This window comes from Leucopleurus acutus (assembly GCF_964270905.1).
Source record: "Leucopleurus acutus genome assembly, chromosome: 11".
In the NCBI taxonomy this organism is placed as follows: domain Eukaryota; kingdom Metazoa; phylum Chordata; class Mammalia; order Artiodactyla; family Delphinidae; genus Leucopleurus; species Leucopleurus acutus.
Genome location: NC_139152.1, coordinates 25,078,285 through 25,098,777, shown reverse-complemented (window position 1 = coordinate 25,098,777; position 20,493 = coordinate 25,078,285). Strand labels below are relative to the sequence as shown.

At 40.4% G+C, this 20,493-nt stretch overlaps 1 protein-coding gene across 3 annotated transcripts in view; it reads left to right on the top strand.

The window, feature by feature from the left end:
- Positions 1–20,493, top strand: part of TMTC1 (transmembrane O-mannosyltransferase targeting cadherins 1) — a gene marked incomplete at its 5' end in the record, with an annotated part of 259,484 nt that overhangs the window by 149,416 nt on the left and 89,575 nt on the right. The window lies entirely within an intron of this gene.

Sequence of the window (20,493 nt, the reverse complement as noted above, 5' to 3'; positions counted from 1 at the left end):
ATGTAGAGAACAATCTAGAAACTCATTATTGGATTGAATTTTTTTTAACAATGAATTTTAAAGTGAACTAATTTGCTCACACTCGTTGTGATGAGGATAATCTCTCTGTTGGAATGTATGTACAGTAGAGATAAAGAGCACTTAAGCCATGGAGGCTGGTTATTCCATTCTCTTCTATGAATAGTGAATGTTTATAGACCAAGAGAACAATAGGCTGAAAATGTACTTGGGTTTTTCTTACAGACTGTGCATCATCAGACTGTTGACTTGCAATAAAATAGTGACATATGTCAGGCATGTCAGGAAAGTTTGGATTCATTTGGATTGTTTACGGGAGTTAATACCATTGGTCCTACTCTTTATACTTGCCCTTTTCCCATGTCCTTTAATGCGATTTCCTGTGTTACAGAGGAAGCACCACTAAGTTATATTTAAGAGTAATTTATTTGTTATTGATTCTTTATTACATTCTCACAAGGTATCTTGAGATGTTAAGATTTCTTTTATATATCTTTTATAATATGGGGCATGCTTGTAAAAAAGTAAAACGTGAGGAAAAAAGAGGAAAGTTAATGATACCCAGCTTTCCCAATAATGACCTCAACAATGAGGTGTCTTTTGAGAACAGACATTAAGCAGTGGAGGTCCGCTCCCCCAGGTATGAGGCTTTAAGGGTTGGTTTTGTTTGTTTTTTTTGTTTTCATTTTCAGTAGAGGTCACAGCTTTGCCCCAGATTTTCCATTCATAGTCTTCTACATCATTCCCTTGAAACCAGCACCAATCATCGGCTACGTCTCTGGGCCCTGGAAAACAAGTCAAATTCTCAGGTCTGCATGGGGATGAATGTGCAGCCTGACCAGTGGAGGTGACCACCAGTGACAACTTGGTGGAAATGGAGAGGCTGCGTCTTCTCCTTCGGGAGGTGGCTGTGTTCTTCTCTGAGATCTCCCTTCATGCCTGTTCCCAGCCTTGCTCTCGATTAGCCTCCATGCTAGTGTGTATCACAGCCTCCAGCAACACACTCAGTGAAAGAGCAGACAGATGGACAAATGGAGACTGTCAGCCTTAGATCTCTCTTTCATTAAAACGCCCACACAACTCAACAGGGGGAGAGATCGGAAAGTGATTATTTTCTCATTGACATTCTTACCTCATTCCCAAAAGCACTTGGCACAGAAGGAGCTTATGAGAATAACCATAATACAATAGGGCAGACCAGGAGATGGCAAACTTTTCTCTTTCTTTTGGCAAAGAACCAGACAGAAAATATTTGAGGTTTTGTCATACAGTCTGTCACAACTATTCAACTCCACCAGTGTCGCATAAATTAGCTGACCCCTGCTGTAGAACATTGTACTACCACAGATTCCTACGGTTGAACTGAACACGCTTTCAGATTTCTGGAAATTACTTTGCATTTAGCTTATCCAAATAGTACGTTATGGTATTATTGTGTCACATAGATCACTGTGGAATAACTCTTTTAAATTCCAGAATAGCCATTATGAAACCCGGTAAAATAAGCATCGTGTTGTAGTATACCAAATGGTAAGATAAAATTGAACTTGAGGAATGAAGATTGCATTTAATGGTAATGGCTTTGTGCCAATATTAATGGGTTTTTTTTTTTTTCTTTTCTTCTGGGCTACATTTTTCTTTTCAGTTTCCATTCTCTGGAAGCTTCACGTTCTCCATCCTTTGTCCTCAATTCATAAGAATTCTCCTCATACTATTACAGGTCCAATCTTTCCAGCTCATTTACAACCCATCCTGTTTGTCCTGCTTTGGAACCCCTGCAATCACTGATAGAAGAGGCCCTGTGATGTCTTGCCATGGTCCATCTGTCTGTGACCACCAGTGCTTTGGGAGGAACCATTGTCTGGGATGTCTCTCTGTCTCAAATTTGGCCAGCCTAGTTGATCCAGGCTCTTCTTACTGCCCTCAGCTAGCTTCTCCACCTGCCACTTTTACCTGTGGTGATAATGTCCTGCTACCGGGTCACAGTTTTCCAAGGCAGTACCTGTAGTCAATTTTGGCCATGCGCTAAAGCTGAGATTTCTGTTTACGTCATTTTTCTGATGAAAGTTGGAAAGTGAGCTTACCACTTCATCAGATGTGATATTGGAAAATGGAGAAGTTGAATTTGCACCTTATTTTAAAATGGAACACATTTAAAGATCCATTGCTACTGCCTCTTCCCACATACTTTTACATCACTGCTTTGCCATACATGATACAAATTGTGGCTTATGTTCTGTCACTCTAATTTCATTTGGTAGTCTACTTTAAATGCATGACCACCAACTTCAGGTGGGAGCCAGGCCCCTCCATGTAAGAGGCAGCCCAGGTGCGGAGGAGTACTGCCCCAAGTTCCAGATCCAGAGTCCCGAGGCTGGGACGAGGGGAGGCTGCAGAGTGGAATGATTAGCACGGACCTGAGTCAGGCCAGGCTGTGCCCCTGACCCGTGTGAGCTCACCTTGTTCAGCCCTGTTCTTGCACTGTAGTTATTGTGAGGTTGAACCATGGCAAACCACACTGGACACTCAGCACAGTGGCTGGCATGTGGGAAACACTGAGTACCTGACAGCTGTTTTTGTAGTCCTTGTCACCATCAGCATCATCAAGAAATTGTCACAGCTCAAAGTCAGGAGGATAAGGCCACTTGTTTCCATTTTGTAGGAATAACCAGTCTTGAAAAAACGTAACCCAGTTGACTGCTTTTTTTTTTTTTTGCGGTATGTGGTCCTCTCACTGTTGTGGCCTCTCCCGTTGCGGAGCACAGGCTCCGGATGCACAGGCTCAGCGGCCATGGCTCACGGGCCCAGCCGCTCCGCGGCATGTGGGATCTTCCCGGACTGGGGCACGAACCCGCGTCGCCTGCATCGGCAGGCGGACTCTCAACCACTGCGCCACCAGGGAAGCCCGAGTGCTTTTTTTTTTTTTTTTTTTTTGATTCTGTATATTTCAATTTACAGTCATGCTTTAGATCATCAAAAAATATTTATAACACTGCTGAAGATTGATCCTGCCCTCCCACCTCCCTTTATTCCCCCATCCTAGGTAACAGAGGTTTAAATTCTTGACCTAAGAGCTAAGAGTAGTAACATACTTGCAGGTGTTTAATGTTTAAGCGTATTTTGGAATTTCGAAGTAGATATGTTCAAATATCATATAAGGGCAGAATCCTAACTTAAAACTACTCTATCTAGTTCAAAAAATGAATGTTTATCAAGAGAAAGAGAATAGTGACAAATATCACTGACTTATGTACAAATGAACATTGGAGTTATCACCTAAACCTCCAAACTATAGAAATATGATAGATGTTTTTAAGGGTATTTGAAAGTTTACCAGAATAAGCAAGATACAAGAAAAGATTCATTTTCTTTTATTGTTGTTCTTAAAACCTGTTACTGTCATTACCAGATTTCTCCATTCCACTCAGTGCTGGGTATTGGAACAAAATAACCATTGGAGATGCATCTTTTTATTCAGTGGCTACCTGAAAATCAGAGGCCCTTGTGCGGTCTTCCCAAGGCATTCTTTGTTGTCTATTACTAATATGTCACCTGGGAAGTCATTTTTCCTTGTGCTGCATCTGAACCTAATGCAGATCCTTCTCACGTTTGGTGTAGTACACAGTTCGGTTGCACTGCTCTGCTTGGTTTTTGATCTGGGCCTGGCAGGAGTTTTTTCACATCCTTAAATAATTTGTTTTATTCCTTGCCTTCACACGGCAATTACATTTTCACAAGTCACACTCTTTAATAAGAAAATGACTCACCTACCCCTCTGATGTTTATACCTTAGCTGGAAGACTAACTGAATTTATTAATGGAAGAATTTTAGATAGTTGCATAATGGAAAAAAGGAATTTTCAGACATCAGTAACAGCTTTATTTATTTTTCTTGATTGTATGCTTTATGATTCTCAGCAAGATTTTATAGTCTGTATTATTATTTGCTTTTACTCAGAATAATTGTCACCTTTTGAGTGATAAGCTTAATTTTTAACACATTTTACTATTTCTTTTAACTTAATGATTTATACACTCATAAAAGCAACTCATTACCACTTAGCCTTGCAATGCTTCTGATTGTTTTAAACTCTTAAAAAGGTCAAAAGACATTTTTGTAACTCCTGAAGGCATTCTGTCATTATTTCCGTTCAGAATGTGGCATTTCTATTGAAAGGAGCACACCCTTTCCATATTGTTTGAAGAAAACCGTGAAATACGTAATTAGGATGCCCAAGACTAAAAGCAGCTAAAACAAGTTCCTCTAAACAGAAAACCCAATGGAAATGCTTATTGTATTGGAAAATACAAAGGAGACTGAAGTGATTGATTGCCAGATTCTCTAGGTGGTTCACTCTAAGTACAAAGCCCAAGGAGCCTATAAAGGAGTGATAAATGCAACGTGGGGAGAATCAATCCCCTCATTAAAAAAGAAAACAAAACTAAACTAAAATGCCTTACTTTTACACATGCTTTGCCTAAAGAGGCAGCATGGAGTATTAGAAAGAAAACGAGTTTGTCATACAAGCGTTAACGTTTCTATATTTACATTATTACACATCAAAATGTTGACAATAGGGTCTTCAAACTTTTTTCTCACCTAAAATATAATCAGAATAAATGAAATAATATATATGGTACATGGGGTTGTTCAGGAAGGCAAGTGCTGTATAAATGCATTTCCACATGGTGTTTCAAGTCAACATTCTGAAATTTAACTCCTGAACTTACCCGTTCATTGTTTCCCTGACCATGATTTCCCACCTTTGTGCATCCTACTAGTTGCCCAAGCCAAAATTCTTGGGGTTTTCTTGTTGCCTCTCTGTCTTGCTCATTAATATTACATTCAACCCATCAATAAATCCTGTCAACTTTTGTTTCAAAATATGTCTAGAATCTGACCACTTCTCAGTGTCTTGACTGCTGTCACCCTGGTCCAAGCCATTCTCTCTCACCTAGATTATTGCCATAGTCTCCAACTAGTTGGCCTGCTTCTACCCTAGTGCCAGTGGTCAAGAATATTCTCAGTACAGTGACTACCATGATTCTGAAAAATGTAAATCAGATCCTGTCTTTCTTGTACTTAAAATTTTTCAGTGGCTCCTTATTTCTCGCAAGTAAAAGTCATAACTTCTATAATGGCTGAAAAGGTTTGACATGCTCTGTCCCCATTATTTTTCTGGTTTCTTCTTGAATTCATTTCTTCCTATGAAACGAATACTGTGGCTGACTCCTTCATCTCTTGCAAGTCTTTGCTTAATTGCCACCTTCTCAATGAGGCGTACTCTGTCCACCATGTTTAGAATTGCAACCCTCTTCTTGTCCACCCACCTTATATTGCAGATACCCCTCACCAGACTATCTTTTTTTTCCCTCTCTGGAAAGGCAACATTTTGTGTGTGTGTGTGTCTGTTTTGCTAACTGATGTATGCCAAAGAGCCTAGAATAGTGTCCAGAAAATACAGAGAAGATGGAAGTTATTGATTGCTATATGCTTTAAGTGATTGCCTGTAAGCACAATGCCCAAAGAGACTAAAAAGAGAAGGCAATAATACATATTTGCTGAATGAATGAGTAATCAGTGACAGTGTTTTACCAAGGGCCTCATTGCTAAGGTTGGAAAAGTTACCAAGAATACTTTGAGGAAGCAAACTGTTGTGGGGAGTGTCCTGTAGTATCCTTGATGCTCCTGTACTTTGTGTGTCTCATAGGCAGAGGCCAGGAATCTGAGTAGCATGACCAGTTGCAGTCAGCAGCCACATTTATAGCTGCGTGTTGGAAATAGAAACTGGTCTTAAAAGCTGACAAGGTATTTAGAGACAAGCAGAATAAATTTGTAAGTGCAGGAAGGTGCATTTAGAAAGGAAAAGCCTACAGGAAATGATAACGTATTTGATATTTAATTTATCGATCATTCATTTGTTCCAAAAAATATGCTGAGGGTTTCCCTGGTGGCGCAGTGGTTGAGAGTCCGCCTGCCGATGCAGGGGACGCGGGTTCGTGCCCCGGTCCGGGAAGATCCCAGATGCCACGGGGTGGCTGGGCCCGTGGGCCATGGCCGCTGGGCCTGCGCGTCTGGAGCCTGTGCTCTGCAGCAGGAGAGGCCACAACAGTGAGAGGCCCGCATACAGCAAAAAAAAAAAAAAAAAATATATATATATATATATATATATATAAAATAGAAGAATAGAATATAGATAGAATATAGAATAGAATATATATATATATATATATATATATATATATGCTGAGTATGGAGAATAAAAATAGAAGTAAACCCAGTAGCTACCTTGAAGAACTTGGTTGTCTCCACTTTCAGTCCATCCCCCCAGCTCTGAGAGAATGATCCTTCTAAACACAGATATGCCTCTCACCTGCCAAGAAACTTTCCTGCTCTTAGGACTTGTCCTGGCGGGAGCCAAGACTATGCTGATGGATGGCTTGATAAAGTTCTCTAAATGTATAGTGATTTTTTACATGGAAATCATCTATTCTACATCTACGAAGGATGAGCGACAGAAAATGTATTTCAACTGTAGCATGAAGGCTATGAAAGAGATGTAGGGAATATTTGGCAGACAGTGAGATGATTTTGGGGACAGGTTATAGAAGCTCCTAAGATGGACACTTTTCTTTTTAACTTCATTCTGCTTGAGCAGTTTCTACCAGCATCTCTCAAAATATGTTCTAGCATCATATACGTCATTAAGTAAGGTTACTCTAAATAAAGATCCTGCATTTCAGAAGCACTAGGTTTAGAGAAGTTAAATATATTTTTCTTTACTGAGGGACTTCACAAAACCTTTACTGTGCTCTAAGCAGCCTTTTGAGGTTTTTTTTGGTTTATTATTGGAGTAAAATTGCTTTACAGTGTTGTGTTAGTTTCTGCTGTATAATGAAGTGAATCAGCTATATGTATACCTATATCCCCTCCCTCTTGGACCTCCCTCCCAACCCACCCCCATCCCACCCATCTAGGTCATCACAGAACACCGAGCTGAGCTCCCTGTGCTATACAGCAGGTTCCCACTAGCTATCTGTTTTACTCATGGTAGTGTATTTATGTCAAACCTAATCTCACAATTTGTCCCACCCTCCCCTTCCCCACCATGTCCACATGTCCGTTCTCTACGTCTGCATCTCTATTCCTGTCCTACAAATAGGTTCATCTGTACCATTTTTCCAGATTCCACATATATGAGTTAATACATAGTATTTGTTTTTGTCTTTCTGGCTTATTTCACTCTGTATGACAGTCTCTAGATCCATCCATGTCTCTACAAATGACCAATTTCATTCCTTTTTATGGCTGAGTAATATTCCATTGTATATATGTACCACATCTTCTTTATCCATTCATCTATCTTTGGACATTTAGGTTGTTTCCATGTCCTAGCTATTGAGTTTTTAAATGGGGTATATAGTAAGTGGCATTTCTCAAATTTATTTGAATTTGGAAACTTTTTTAGGGCCTTCTTGCAGGATCAGTGTTATGATAGCATGTTTTGGGAAGTATTGACTTGGAGATATCAGGGCTGGTGGCTAAGTGAATTTTGAGAGTCCATTCTTCAGCAGTGTTTAAACACTTTCTTGCTGCCATATATGTACCTTCAAAAACAATAGCCACCACCACAGCATCAACAAAATAATTTTCATATTATTATCCCTATAGCAATACCACCTGAAAAAGTGAGAGGTACAGCCTTGGACCAGATTCCTGGAGCCTTGGTTTTCATCAGATTGAGGCTGTAATTAGAAATTTGGATGTGGGTATTTGATGCAATGACTGTGACTGCTAAGGTTCATGATGGGATGAGGATACTGCATGGCCGTCCATCAAATGCCATAGGTTGGGGAAGTGAGTATTACCTTGAGTAACTGATTCATCCCTATATGAAGTGACAGTTTTCCAAGTGAAACCAAAGTGACATGGCATGTATCTCTGCACGTGTAGTGCTCCCTGTAACTGGAGAGAGCTAAAAATTGTATCTTTATTTGCTTCACTGTTGATTTAAAAAGAAGGTGCTTGACAGGGTACCTCTATGCCTTACCTGAGTGGAAAGTGAGCTGTCCTTCCCACAGAACATAGGTCCTTTCATGGAAACTTCTTGTAGGAAGGCTGGAGGACAGAGAAAAGACTTCCTGGAGCTTCATGATAAGCTAGTGTGTGACTGTTTGATAATAAATGGTTGTACTTTGGGCAGAATTTCATGTAAAGCCTGCTTTCACTTTTGTGTCCTGTCTGGCTCTGATTGCCAGAGGCCAGCAGTATTTACAGAAGGACGGCAACTTTCGATGGCCAAATTGGCCTAGTCAGTTTGTGACCCAGCCCCCTGGCATTTGGTATTAAAAAGCGATTAACTGGGAAGAACATTTATTAACATCAGCCTCCCTGGCATTGCCTTGAAAACTGTCTCCATTCCAAGGCACCATAATCCCTTTTGATGTGGGTGACTTTGGCCAGTGAACTGAACTGAAAACTCTAGTTTTCTGCCTGTTACAGATTTGGGTGCTCACTCGGACAGTGTCTTTGCTTGGGGAATAAGTCAATGCCAAGGCTTGTTGGAGAAACACTTTCACCCTTTGTTTTTCTGTCTAGAAGATTTTTTTTTTTTACCTTGTAAGAATGTCCCAAGGGAAAAATGACTCTCAATTAGTGATACATGGTCAAATTCTTGCTTTTATGTCAAGCCTTATATAGATCATATTATGCTGCTTCTCTCTTAGCTACATGTTAGAGATTTATGCTGTTGCTGTTTGGTGGAAAGCAGGCCTAATGAAAAAATGATAATAGGTGTTGGCATGTCTGAATTTGGAAAATTACAAGCATTTGATACTATTTTAAAACTTAGAGCCTTTGTCTCCATCCTTTGTTACATTCATTAGTCCATTAAATTTGCCCTTTTAGGCTGTGGTAGTTAGGCTGTTCAGTTAAAGGGAAGGGAAGATGCACAGTTAACGGGAAGGGAAGAGCATTACTTAATCATGTCAGTTACTTGTAAAAAAAAAGAGCTTTTAACAACTTTGATAAAAAAAGATGATCCGGGCTTCCCTGGTGGCGCAGTGGTTGAGAGTCCGCCTGCCGATGCAGGGGACATGGGTTCGTGCCCTGGTCCGGGAAGATCCCACATGCCGCGGAGCGGCTAGGCCCGTGAGCCATGGCCGCTGAGCCTGCGCGTCCAGAGCCTGTGCTCCGCAAAGGGAGAGGCCACAACAGTGAGAGGCCCGCGTACCGCAAAAAAAAAAAAAAAAAAAAAAAAAAGATGATCCACTAGGCTTTTATCACCATATGTTTCAGAAGAAGGAAAGTGGGTCTTATCCAATGAGATCCAACCTATTTTGATTATAGAAGATATTTTAATTTTGGATGAGCACATTGATGGAAAACAGGAATCAAATCCATTATTCATAGCAGTTACTTCAGAAGCTCAATTGGACAAGTAAAAATCCCTGTTTTTAGCTGTTAAGAGAGAAGCTTACTAAATTTATTATTACTTTCGTATCTTGTAACCTTGAAGTAAGCCAAACATCTCTCTGTAATTTGTTTGATAAAGTAGGATGAATTATAGTCTTTAAGAAATGCTGCTCTAAAATATTTTCATATTTCATTTACATATTTCATTTACTGTGTGAAACTGTGTGGGATTTTTGTGGTTCCTTCTCCTTATTCATTTTAGATTACAGAGGGAAGGGACTGTCCTCTGTGTGACAATCCCAAGTGGGTAGATGAACCATACTTCTGAGTGAGTGTGACTCATGGTGTGAAAAAGTAAAAATCTTGTCTCTTTCTTAACAGAAAATAAGTCTATAGCATCCTGCTTTGGAAGGTTTTGGCAAAGGGACATCTTAGAAATATTTAAGCGGTAGTCATAGGTAGAAGACCACTTCTGCCAAGTGTGTATATTTTCACAGGAACAAAACTATTTATGAAAATGCATCTAATTTATCCTCTGCCTCTTGTTTCCTCATCATCAAAGCTAAATTCACACATGACTTCACTTGCATGTTTAAATCCATCCTGGTTCTTAATTGAATTCTTACAGAGGGAAAAAATCGGTTAATTGCAGCAGCCTCCCTCCCACCTAAGGTCACTTTATTAAGTTATAGTTCTTTTTTTTTTAAGATTTTTTTTGATGTGGCCCACTTTTAAAATCTTTATTGAATTTGTTACAGTACTGCTTCTGTTTTATGTTTTGGTATTTTGGCCACGAGGCATGTGGGATCTTAGCTCCCCGACCAGGGATCGAACCCACACCCCCTGCACTGGAGGGCAGTCTTAACCACTGCACCACCAGGGAAGTCCCAAGTTATAGTTTTTAACCAGGGATTCAGCTGCATTACCTGTGTCATCTTTGTTTCACTAGCCAGAGCTGGAAGCGGGGAGTATGATGGAAGACCTGGACTGCTAGGTGGTGGCCTTTTCCCCTCTCTGCTCTGGACAGGCTCTGGGCACAAGACTGAACTTCTGCTGACACAGGACCCCTTCCAGTGTACCACTGATTCTTCTCTGGACAGGGCCTCCCCTGAAGGCAGAGGTATCTAATAGGCGTTCTGATGCCTCCCCTCAGCTCCTCCTTTCTCCTGAGTCCACCCAGATAGCTTTGGTCTCAACACAAATGAACACATAGCTCTTAGAGCTACACTACTCTTTTGATTTTCCAAATCCACCCTCCTGAGTGAATACCTGATATAAATATGAATATCACAGATGCTACAAAAGTAAGTGGTTATCAGAGAAGGACAAATATTGTATGATTTCTCTTATATGTGGAATTTAAAAATATAACATACTAGTGGTTACCAGTGGGGAGAGGGAAGAGGGAGGGGCTATCGATAGGTAGGGGGCTAAGAAGTACAAACTTTTATGTATAAAATAAGCTACAAGGATATACTGTACAACACAGGGAATATAGTCAATATTTTATAACTAAATGGAGTGTAACCTTTCAAAATTATGAATCACTATACTGTATACCTGTAACTTATATAATACTGACCAGCAACTATACTTCAATTAAAAAATAAATTTAAAGTTTTTTAAAGGTTAAAAAAAAAGGAACGAGTAAGTGGTTATCACAGTATTACATTCCTGCAAGATTTAGACATAAACAGTTGAATATTAAAAATGGATGTTAGAGCAATAAGCTCCAGAGCATGTGTAGATTTAAAATTTAGAAGGCTTTTGTCCACTCAGCTTATTCATTACGCCACTGTGGTCACTAGGATATGAATGTTCTGTTATTTTCCTTAATAAGAGGGTGATTTCATCACAGTATTTGATTTCTTATGTCAAAAATAATCATTATCCCCCCTCAAGTCTTCTTAAATATAATTTTGACTTACAATTCAGTAACTAAGATCAAATAAATTATGTCTTCCCCCGTTGTGGCTGTGGACATGGACATGTCCGCTCTTCCAGAGGCTGGTTGTCAGAGTGAGTAGGTGGGCCACCTGCAACCATTTATTGAAACAGAATAATTGACAAAGAACACACGTTCCATGCAGCATATCCTGCTGCATCCCTGCAGATTGTAGAATACTCGTGTCGGCGTTTATCTGGCAAAGGGACTCAGGGGTGAGATTTCTGATCTAGCTCAGCAGTGCCTTACTCAGTAACCTCCGAATTGCTGGGCCTTATCTGCTCTGTGGGTTTCTGCTACAAAACTAAGAGGCAGCAAAGGGCTGAAATCAGCCCCCCCACGCACACAGTTGACCTTGCCTTGGGATCCCAAAGCTACATGGACTGTGGGGAAAGGACAGGCGTTGGGGTGAATCAGACCTCAGTTTGAAACCCTTGTTTCTCACTAGTTGGATCAACTTAGATAAGTGTCTTAAGCCCTCTGAGCTTCAATTTCCTCATCTATAAACTGGGGATAATTACCTACATTGTAATATTATCATGAAATGTCAGTGGGACAGTCTCAGTCAAATGTCTGGCATATGGTATGTGCTTGAGAGATGCTTGTTCTTCCTTTACTCTCTAGCATTTGCAGCTTACCAGGTGACTTTTATTTCCCCCTCTGCATGAATGTCTCCCATAGCACGTGTGTAATAATTTACATGTTGAACATGACCTTAGAAGAGATCTTGTCTTGCCCCTACCTTTCATCTCTCTAGTCTTCCTCACTTTTTTTTTTAAATACATGTTTCTAGTGCTTTTTCCATTTTTGTTCAGAACCACAGAGAGAGAGGAAGAAAGTTCATTCTCTACTTTTCCCATGTCTCCATAAATTCCTGTAATAGTTTCATTCTAATCAGGAAAAGTTTTATTGAACAACATTTTTCTAATTTACTTAATTCCCTTAACTCCTTACTAGTACTTGATTATTAAAATGAATGGTGAGATTCACAGAAAAATAGACAAAATGAAAAGGCAGAGGACTTTGTACCAGATGAAGGAACAAGATAAAACCCCAGAAAAACAACTAAATGAAGTGGAGGTAGACAACCTTCCAGAAAAAGAATTCAGAATAATGATAGTGAAGATGATCCAGGACCTTGGAAGAAAAATGGAGGCAAAGATTGAGAAGATGCAAGAAATGTTTAACAAAGACCTAGAAGAATTAAAGAACAAACAAACAGAGATGAACAATACAATAACTGAAATGAAAAATACACTTGAAGGAATCAATAGCAGAATAACTGAGGCAGAAGAACGGATAAGTGACCTGGAAGACAGAATGGTGGAATCCACTGCTGCGGAACAGAATAAAGAAAAGAGAATGAAAAGAAATGAAGACAGCCTAAGAGACCTCTGGGACAACATTAAACACAACAACATTCACATTATAGGGGTCCCAGAAGGAGAAGAGAGAGAGAAAGGACCAGAGAAAATATTTGAAGAGATTACAGTCAAAAACTTACCTAACATGGGAAAGAAAAGAGCCACCCAAGTCCAGGAAGTGCAGAGAGTCCCAGGCAGGATAAACCCAAGGAGAAACATGCCGAGACATGTAGTAATCAAACTGACAAAAATTATAGACAAAGAAAAATTATTGAAAGCAACAAGGGAAAAATGACAAATAACAAACAAGGGAACTCCCATAAGGTTAACAGCTGATTTCTCAGCAGAAACTCTACAAGCCAGAAGGGAGTGGCAAGATATATTTAAAGTGATGAAAGGGAAGAAACTACAACCAAGATTACTCTACCTGACAAGATTCGACGGAGAAATCAAAAGCTTTACAGACAAGCAAAAGCTAAGAGAATTCACCACCACCAAACCAGCTCTACAACAAATGCTAAAGGAACTTCTCTAAGTGGGAAACACAAGAGAAGAAAAGAACCTACAAAAACAAACCCATAACAATTAAGAAAATGGTAATAGGAACATACATATCGATAATTACCTTAAACGTGAATGGATTAAATGCTCCAACCAAAAGACACAGGCTCACTGAATGGATACAAAAACAAGACCCAGATGTATGCTGTTTACAAGAGACCCACTTCAGACCTAGGGACACATACAGACTGAAAGTGAGGGGATGGAAAAAGATATTCCATGCAAATGGAAATCAAAAGAAAGCTGGAGTAGCAATACTCATATCAGATAAAATAGACTTTAAAATAAAGAATGTTACAAGAGACAAGGAAGGACACTACATAGTGATCGAGGGATCAATCCAAGAAGAAGGTATAACGATTACAAATATGTATGCACCCAACGTAGGAGCACCTCAATACATAAGGCAACTGCTAACAGCTATAAACGTGGAAATTGATAGTAACACAGTAATAGTGGGGGACTTTAACACCTCACTTACACCAATGGACAGATCATCCAGACAGAAAATTGATAAGGAAACACAGCTTTAAATGATACAATAGACCAGACAGATTTAATTGATATTTATAGGACATTCCATCCAAAAACAGCAGATTACACTTTCATCTCAAGTGCACACGGAACATTCTCCAGGATAGATCACATCTTGGGTTACAAATCAAGCCTTGGTAAATTTAAGAAAATTGAAATCATATCAACATCTTTTCCGACCACAACGCTATGAGATTAGAGATCAATTACAGGGAAAAAACGTAAAATAAATGGTGTTTTTTGCACTAGACTGATATTTTCCAATCATGCCTCCTCCAAAGTGCCTTTTAAAAGATTTTTGCTTTTATTTTTCTTTAAACATTTAAAACACACCCTGAATGTGACACATATTTCCAAATAAAGTTATGAAATAGTTCATTCTCACCTGAGTAAAACAATATGAGAGCTTCCCTCTTCACCTGGTTTGATCCTGAAACAACATAATTGTGTGCTCTTGTGAAGATAAGAAGTTTCAATCCCAGGATCTATCGTTGGCAGGAAGATTTAGACTATTGATTAAAAACAAATCAAACAAAAAACTCTGCAAAAAAATGAAGTCCACAACCAAGGACCCGAAATCCAAAGTGTCGTTTTATGAATGCTCTTATTTTAATCTCCCTTCGGCTCTGTGTTCATTAGTGCATCTGGCAAAGCTCCTCAGTGAAGAAAGCTTGGTGTGGGAAAAGCAGTGTTTAAATTGGCTCAGAGAAGATAGAGTGTACAAATCTACTTTTGTCTCCGAGGAGGTATAATTTCTTCATTCATTTCCCCTTTAAAAATTTTTTCCATGTGCACTTATGACTAAATTTTAGGGCACATGAAAATGAGGAAGTGATATCACCAGCTTGAACCAAGGAGTGTGTGGGTTGGCAGCCATGCTCTTGAGATCCTGAACCAAAGCTATTTTCTCTCCCAACTTGGCTTATTTCGTTGATTTCAGACCAGGGAAGAAAAAAGCTGCAAGTGGTACCTTTCCATGCTTACGTGTGAGATGCGAATTGTGTTTATGTCATGGGTGGACTGTCCTTCAGCCTCTCGTAGTGTGGCACTGTGGCCACTGGGCCTAACTTAGGGTCCCGGTTGACTATATAATCATCAAGGAATTTGGCACTTGCGACTGAGGCTCTGAGAATCAGCTTTCAATTTTTCTTCTTCTCTCTACCCTTGAGACTATCCCAAGATTCCTCTTGCCTCCTGCGTTACTGAAATGGAGTTCAGATTCTAGATCTTGTTGGAATCATTAAGAAGTGGTCTGTTGCATTTCATATTGTAAGAGCAGTAAAAATTCAAAACTTTCTCCTCTCCAACTGCTGAGAGATTGGTCTCAATATCATTTGCCAGATAAAAGCTCTCTTAGATTGGTATTTGTCTTTACTGTTTTTATACAACATTTAGAATTTTCTATAATTTCAGTGGCCTCAAAAAAGGGTGGTTCACCCAAGGGCTGAAACTTAATGGAAATACAACAATGCAAGGATGGGACCAAGTCAGGAGTGGTCTGGAGCCAGCTCCTAATAGCTCACAAAAGCCAGTGTTCTGACCCTTCTTTAGAATCCACATCTCTGCTTCCATCTGCACCGCATGCTCTTCCACTGTGGTCTATTAGTCAGAGCCCTGGCAGGATACACAGTACACGGCCCATGGGGTGACTGAAGAGTTTATGAAGGGACCTTTGCAGTGATGTGGGCAGAGTGGAGCTAACATGCCAAGGGACACCTACCAGATGGCCTGAAGGGTCAGAGGAGGGAACTGTCACCAACACCAGGTGAGAGCTGTGACCATGGAGAGGATCCCCAGACAGGAGCTGTGCCTGGAGACAGGCAAACTGAGCCACTGTCAGACAGATGTGAAGCAGGGAGGGGCTGTAAAATTCAAAGGAAAATATAGACAATAGTGAAGGTCAAGTAGACAGGAGGGCAACCCGGGGTGGGGGGCGGGGGGAAGAAGTTCAAGGTACATTTGTGCAGAGCTTAGACAGAATCCCATTGGCCCAAACAGCCAAGCGCTTTCTCTCTCTCTACTTCTGGCTTGCCCCTTCCCATACTGGTCTTGAGTTAGTGTTCTGAGACCAGTTCTCCCTCCATTTCATGCAGTCTGTATTGTCATCGTTTGGGAGCATCTAAGGGCTTGTGTAGATTCAGAGCTCATGATGTTTTAAATAAACCTGAGCCTCTGATTTGCTCAAGTGGAGACTCACCGATGCATTTCCTCTGGACAGTAATAGGGGTTTGGGGCTTCAAAAAATTCTTAAAATATACAGAAGCAGCACAGGGAGAGCCCAGGTTCCGTTCTGCAGGAAGGAGACCTGAAGTCCTGTGCAGCCTTGAGGAAAGTTTCTCACAGAAATAACACAGTACAACTGCTGATTTGCAGTTGCAGCTATTGTGAAGAACCCAAAGGTCTCAGGCATTTGAGTTTACAGCAAGGATAGTAATATTCAGCTCCACAGAATTGTTGTGAAGATTAAACAGAATTTTTTAAGCTGGCATAAGTTTGGGTTGCCTGCTACAGGGTGGCAATTTGGGAGTCACTTAGCAAGAGAATGAGCCTAGCTCACTGCCCGGCACCCCCAGCTGAGTAACTGGGATTCAGAACAAGAGATGAGGCAGTACTGTGCAGTCAGATAGAGCAATGGGGATTTAAATTGATTAAATAACTTGCCTTCCTCAGTTAAAAAGAATTTCCATCATAATAATAACAGTGATAAATTATTGACTATTTTAATACATTGAAATATTCACAAAATTAAAATTGAACTTCAATAATGTGAAAGATGTCACTTTTCCTAAGCAGAAATGTCCCACGACCTTGCGAGACCAAGTAGTAGTTAGTAGCCATGAATGCAATTAGAGAGACATAGAAGGTATGCATGTATCCTGATTAAAAGTACCTCACTGCTGTCGGTCAGCTCTGTCAGACCCTTGTGAGGTACTTTGGATGTTCAAGGCCTTCTCACCCCAAATTAACACTGCAAGTACTGTGTTTCAGAGGGTTACCAAAAGTACAAGTTTTCCTTAGTGAGAAGTCTCTAAAATGAACCTCAGTGATGTATATGCAACTTCCATCACTAATCTTTCTTATTGCAACACAGTTTGCTGAATGCCAGTTATGTATGTGCCAGGTATCTGGATAAATCTAAGTGAGACGGTGACTCCCATCAAGGAAGGCATAGTCTAGTGGAGGAAGTAGACCCAAAAACAGATGAGAAAAGAGGGCCTGGTAAGTATGCAGCCCTGCCAGTTGTCAGCTTGGAAATGCCTTACTCCCAGGGCTGAAGAGGGAGCTCTACTGTCATCAGCTTCCCTGAAATTGACAAATTAGATGCAGACAGCTAGAGTCTAGAGCTGCCAAATACATCCTTAGGATTGAAATATAACCATGCTCTACGCAGAACTGTAAGAACATGCTGAATGTGCTGTATTATTTATCTGAAACCTGTTTAGAGGTGAGAGAAAATATGATGATGGGAATGATGGTAATAATTACTATAGTGAGGCCTGTTCTCTGCTGTTCTGGAAGGAAGCAGCCTGCAGTAGATGTTGTCTGGGTTGAATGGGACAGGGAGGCATCCTCTTCTCATGACCACTCATCCACACACTGCTGGCCACGTGCACATGCATGTATCTGTGTGTGTTTGTGTGTATCTGTCTGTGTGCTTGTGTATGTGTCCTCACCAATGACTTGTTCTTTGAAAAGGAAGCCGGGAGTAGGAAGGGGATGGGATAAACCAGAAGCGACCAGGCTAGACTCAGATTCTGGAGCTGGTGCTCCTCTGAGGTAATTTATGTTTCTGAGAAGCTCACTGCTTTTCCATTAGCGGCTCTCAGATGCGTGACTGTGCTGATGGTGGCCGCGTGATTCTCTGGGCGCCCTAAGAGGTATGTTAAGGGATTTTTCTCTCTTTGCAGCTCAGGGGAATGCTTTTCTGTATCCTCCCGAGCCAGGAAAAAAGTCAAGACTAACACCTATCAGAGTGAATCTATCACACATTTTTCCTACAGATACAATAGGTATCAGTAACCTCTTTTTTGTTTTTGATCATCAAATTAAAACTCAGAGAAGTAAATTAATTTGTCTGAAGTTGCACAGTTAATCAGGCAAATAATGTGTATTATTATTATTGGCTGCATTATTAACTGTTTTAATTCTCATGTCTTTTCACCCCCTAGTGTATTTGGAATCAATTTCCATTTGCCTCTTTTCCTAGAAATGAATGCACTCTGTGTACTTTGGAAAATGCCACGCATTTTCTCTTTTTCCCACACTCTTATTTTGTTTGCGTTTCATCTGTATCTGTTAGGGTGAAATAAGCTATAAATTATTTAGCCAACTTTGTCACATCTGTGATCCACAGGACACAAAATTGGATTCTCTCCCAGTCTTTCTCATTCTAGGAAATTCAGCCGTGTTCATGACATATTTTTTCCCTAACTTTACAACTTTCTGCTTGGCTGATCAACTTGCAGTTTAAAGAAATATATTCTTGACTATTTTCTATCTCTCTTGACTGAATGGGGAGGAGAGAAGATTATCATCAGTTTAATTTGAGACTCAAGAATTTTTTTCATGAATGTTATTCTTCTTGAGATAAATAGTGAAACTTCATTGAGTTTGGGCACTGTGCCACTGTCTTCAGTTGCATGTTTTGAAAACAAAGTAAAACACCGCATAAGACAGCCCCTCTGGTAGCAATGTGGAGTGGTAGGCTCTAAGCTCACAACTCCAATGATGTGGACTTTCTCTCTGATCAAGAAACCTTTGTGTTGATCCAGCTGCGCTGAGCTGTGAGCCTCACTTACCTCATTTAATAGTTGACACAGGGAAGGGCTAATTTCATTCCTGCTCAAGGTGACTAATGGTAGCAGGGCCACAACTGGAACATGGACATCAGCTGCTGGACACTCACTTGCTTTTCTTTCTATGCGTGTGGGACCCTTTACTCCATCCTTGTTGCCTGTAGGTAAAAGTCAACTCCACACAGAGCATACAACACCCTGATGGTTTGTCACCTGCCAACATGTCCAGGGTTATTCCCTGCTTTGTACATTCTGTATCTTCTGCCCGAATGCGCCTCGCTGTGACCCCCTCCCCCTCCCCAAGCCCACCACATCTACCTTGTGAGCATTCATTCAAGTTTCAACCCCAGATTGTCCCCCCTCCACCAGGAAGCCCTCTCTGTCCTCTCCCCTCCTCACACCCAGTTTTCTCTCTCACATGGAACATTTATTCATTTATTGATTTATTCAACAAATATTTCTAAACACTAAGTGCCAGGCACTGAGCTGAGCACAAACCACGCGCCACTGAACACAACTGAGCAGCTCCTGTCCTCATGGAGCTTACAGTCTGCTGGAGACGTTAATTAAAGACAGTGAGCACACAGATAAATACATAATCACAACTGGGATGAGAGCCAGGAAGGGAATAAAGGCCGTGCCTGGAGCCTGCAGCCCCATCTCCGCACCTCCAGCAGCGGCGGCAGCTCTCGGGACCGCCTGCTGCAGGGGCTCCGGGACTGGGGAGGGAGGAGCCCGAGGGCACCTCTGTGCTCCCCGGACACCGGCTCCTCCCAACCTACTGGCTCCCCAGCTCGGGCTTCTGCTGAGTAAAGGCCGGAAACATACGACACCACAGTGAGGAAGGGCCTTCGGTCAGGCAGCAAGGGGTGACACTGGGGGTGTGAAGGCGACGCCTCTTTCAGATCCGCAGTGAGGGCTGATCTCCAATAACCGCAATGAGGTGGGGAGGCGCCTCACGGGGTAAAACACGATTCAGGGACCTGGATGGTGACCTGGTCAGAATTCTCTTAACCCCTGCCCTTGCCTCCATGCTTAGGATTAATTAATAGGGGGTATCACATTCTCTTTACAAGTCTTTAAATTCTTGGACTGAAATATACTCTGTAAACTGAAAGAAAAATCTAAATTACAAAGATAGCTTGCAGTTTTTAAATATAATGAACTTGTTACTTCTCACCTGTTTTATTCCTTCAATTTAAGTGGGTCATAGAAAATACAACATTATTGTATCCATTTGAGTTGAAGGCTTGTTATGCAAAATTTTTTCTTCTTCTTTCATCTTTTAATTCTAAAGAGTGTGGTTACTCTAGGTAAAAAATGAGATCATTACTTACGTTCCCTTACTTTTTAAAGGAAATTGTCCAAATCACATTTGTTCATATGGAATTGCTCTTAGAAACTTTGTTATTCAATATTTTGTAGTCAGCAAAACAAAGATTTTAATAAAATCCAGGTGACAAATGTCTCAAGATCTTTGAAATCTTTTACTTTGTCTACTTAAAATATTAGTAGTTGTATTAGGGAATCTTATTTATGTTTTAGAAATTCTTTTGTTTAGTCTTTCACAATTATTAAAAGTAATAGGCTATTTAAAGTGTTTATAAGAAAAAATTTAAAACTGTAACATGGAAAGTTCTATTTGGTTTTTCCCTTAAACTTTTTTTAAAAAGAAAAAAGTAATACCATCCAATACATTTAGGTTTGTTTTAAATAGGAATTCCTTCAAATACATCTATTTGGAAATACACACTAGCTTTTACAATGCCCATTACAACATATTATTAGTAATAAATAGAAATATTTTATGTTAACTATAAGTGACAAAAATCTTTACAAATTAATATATACAGTGTAAGA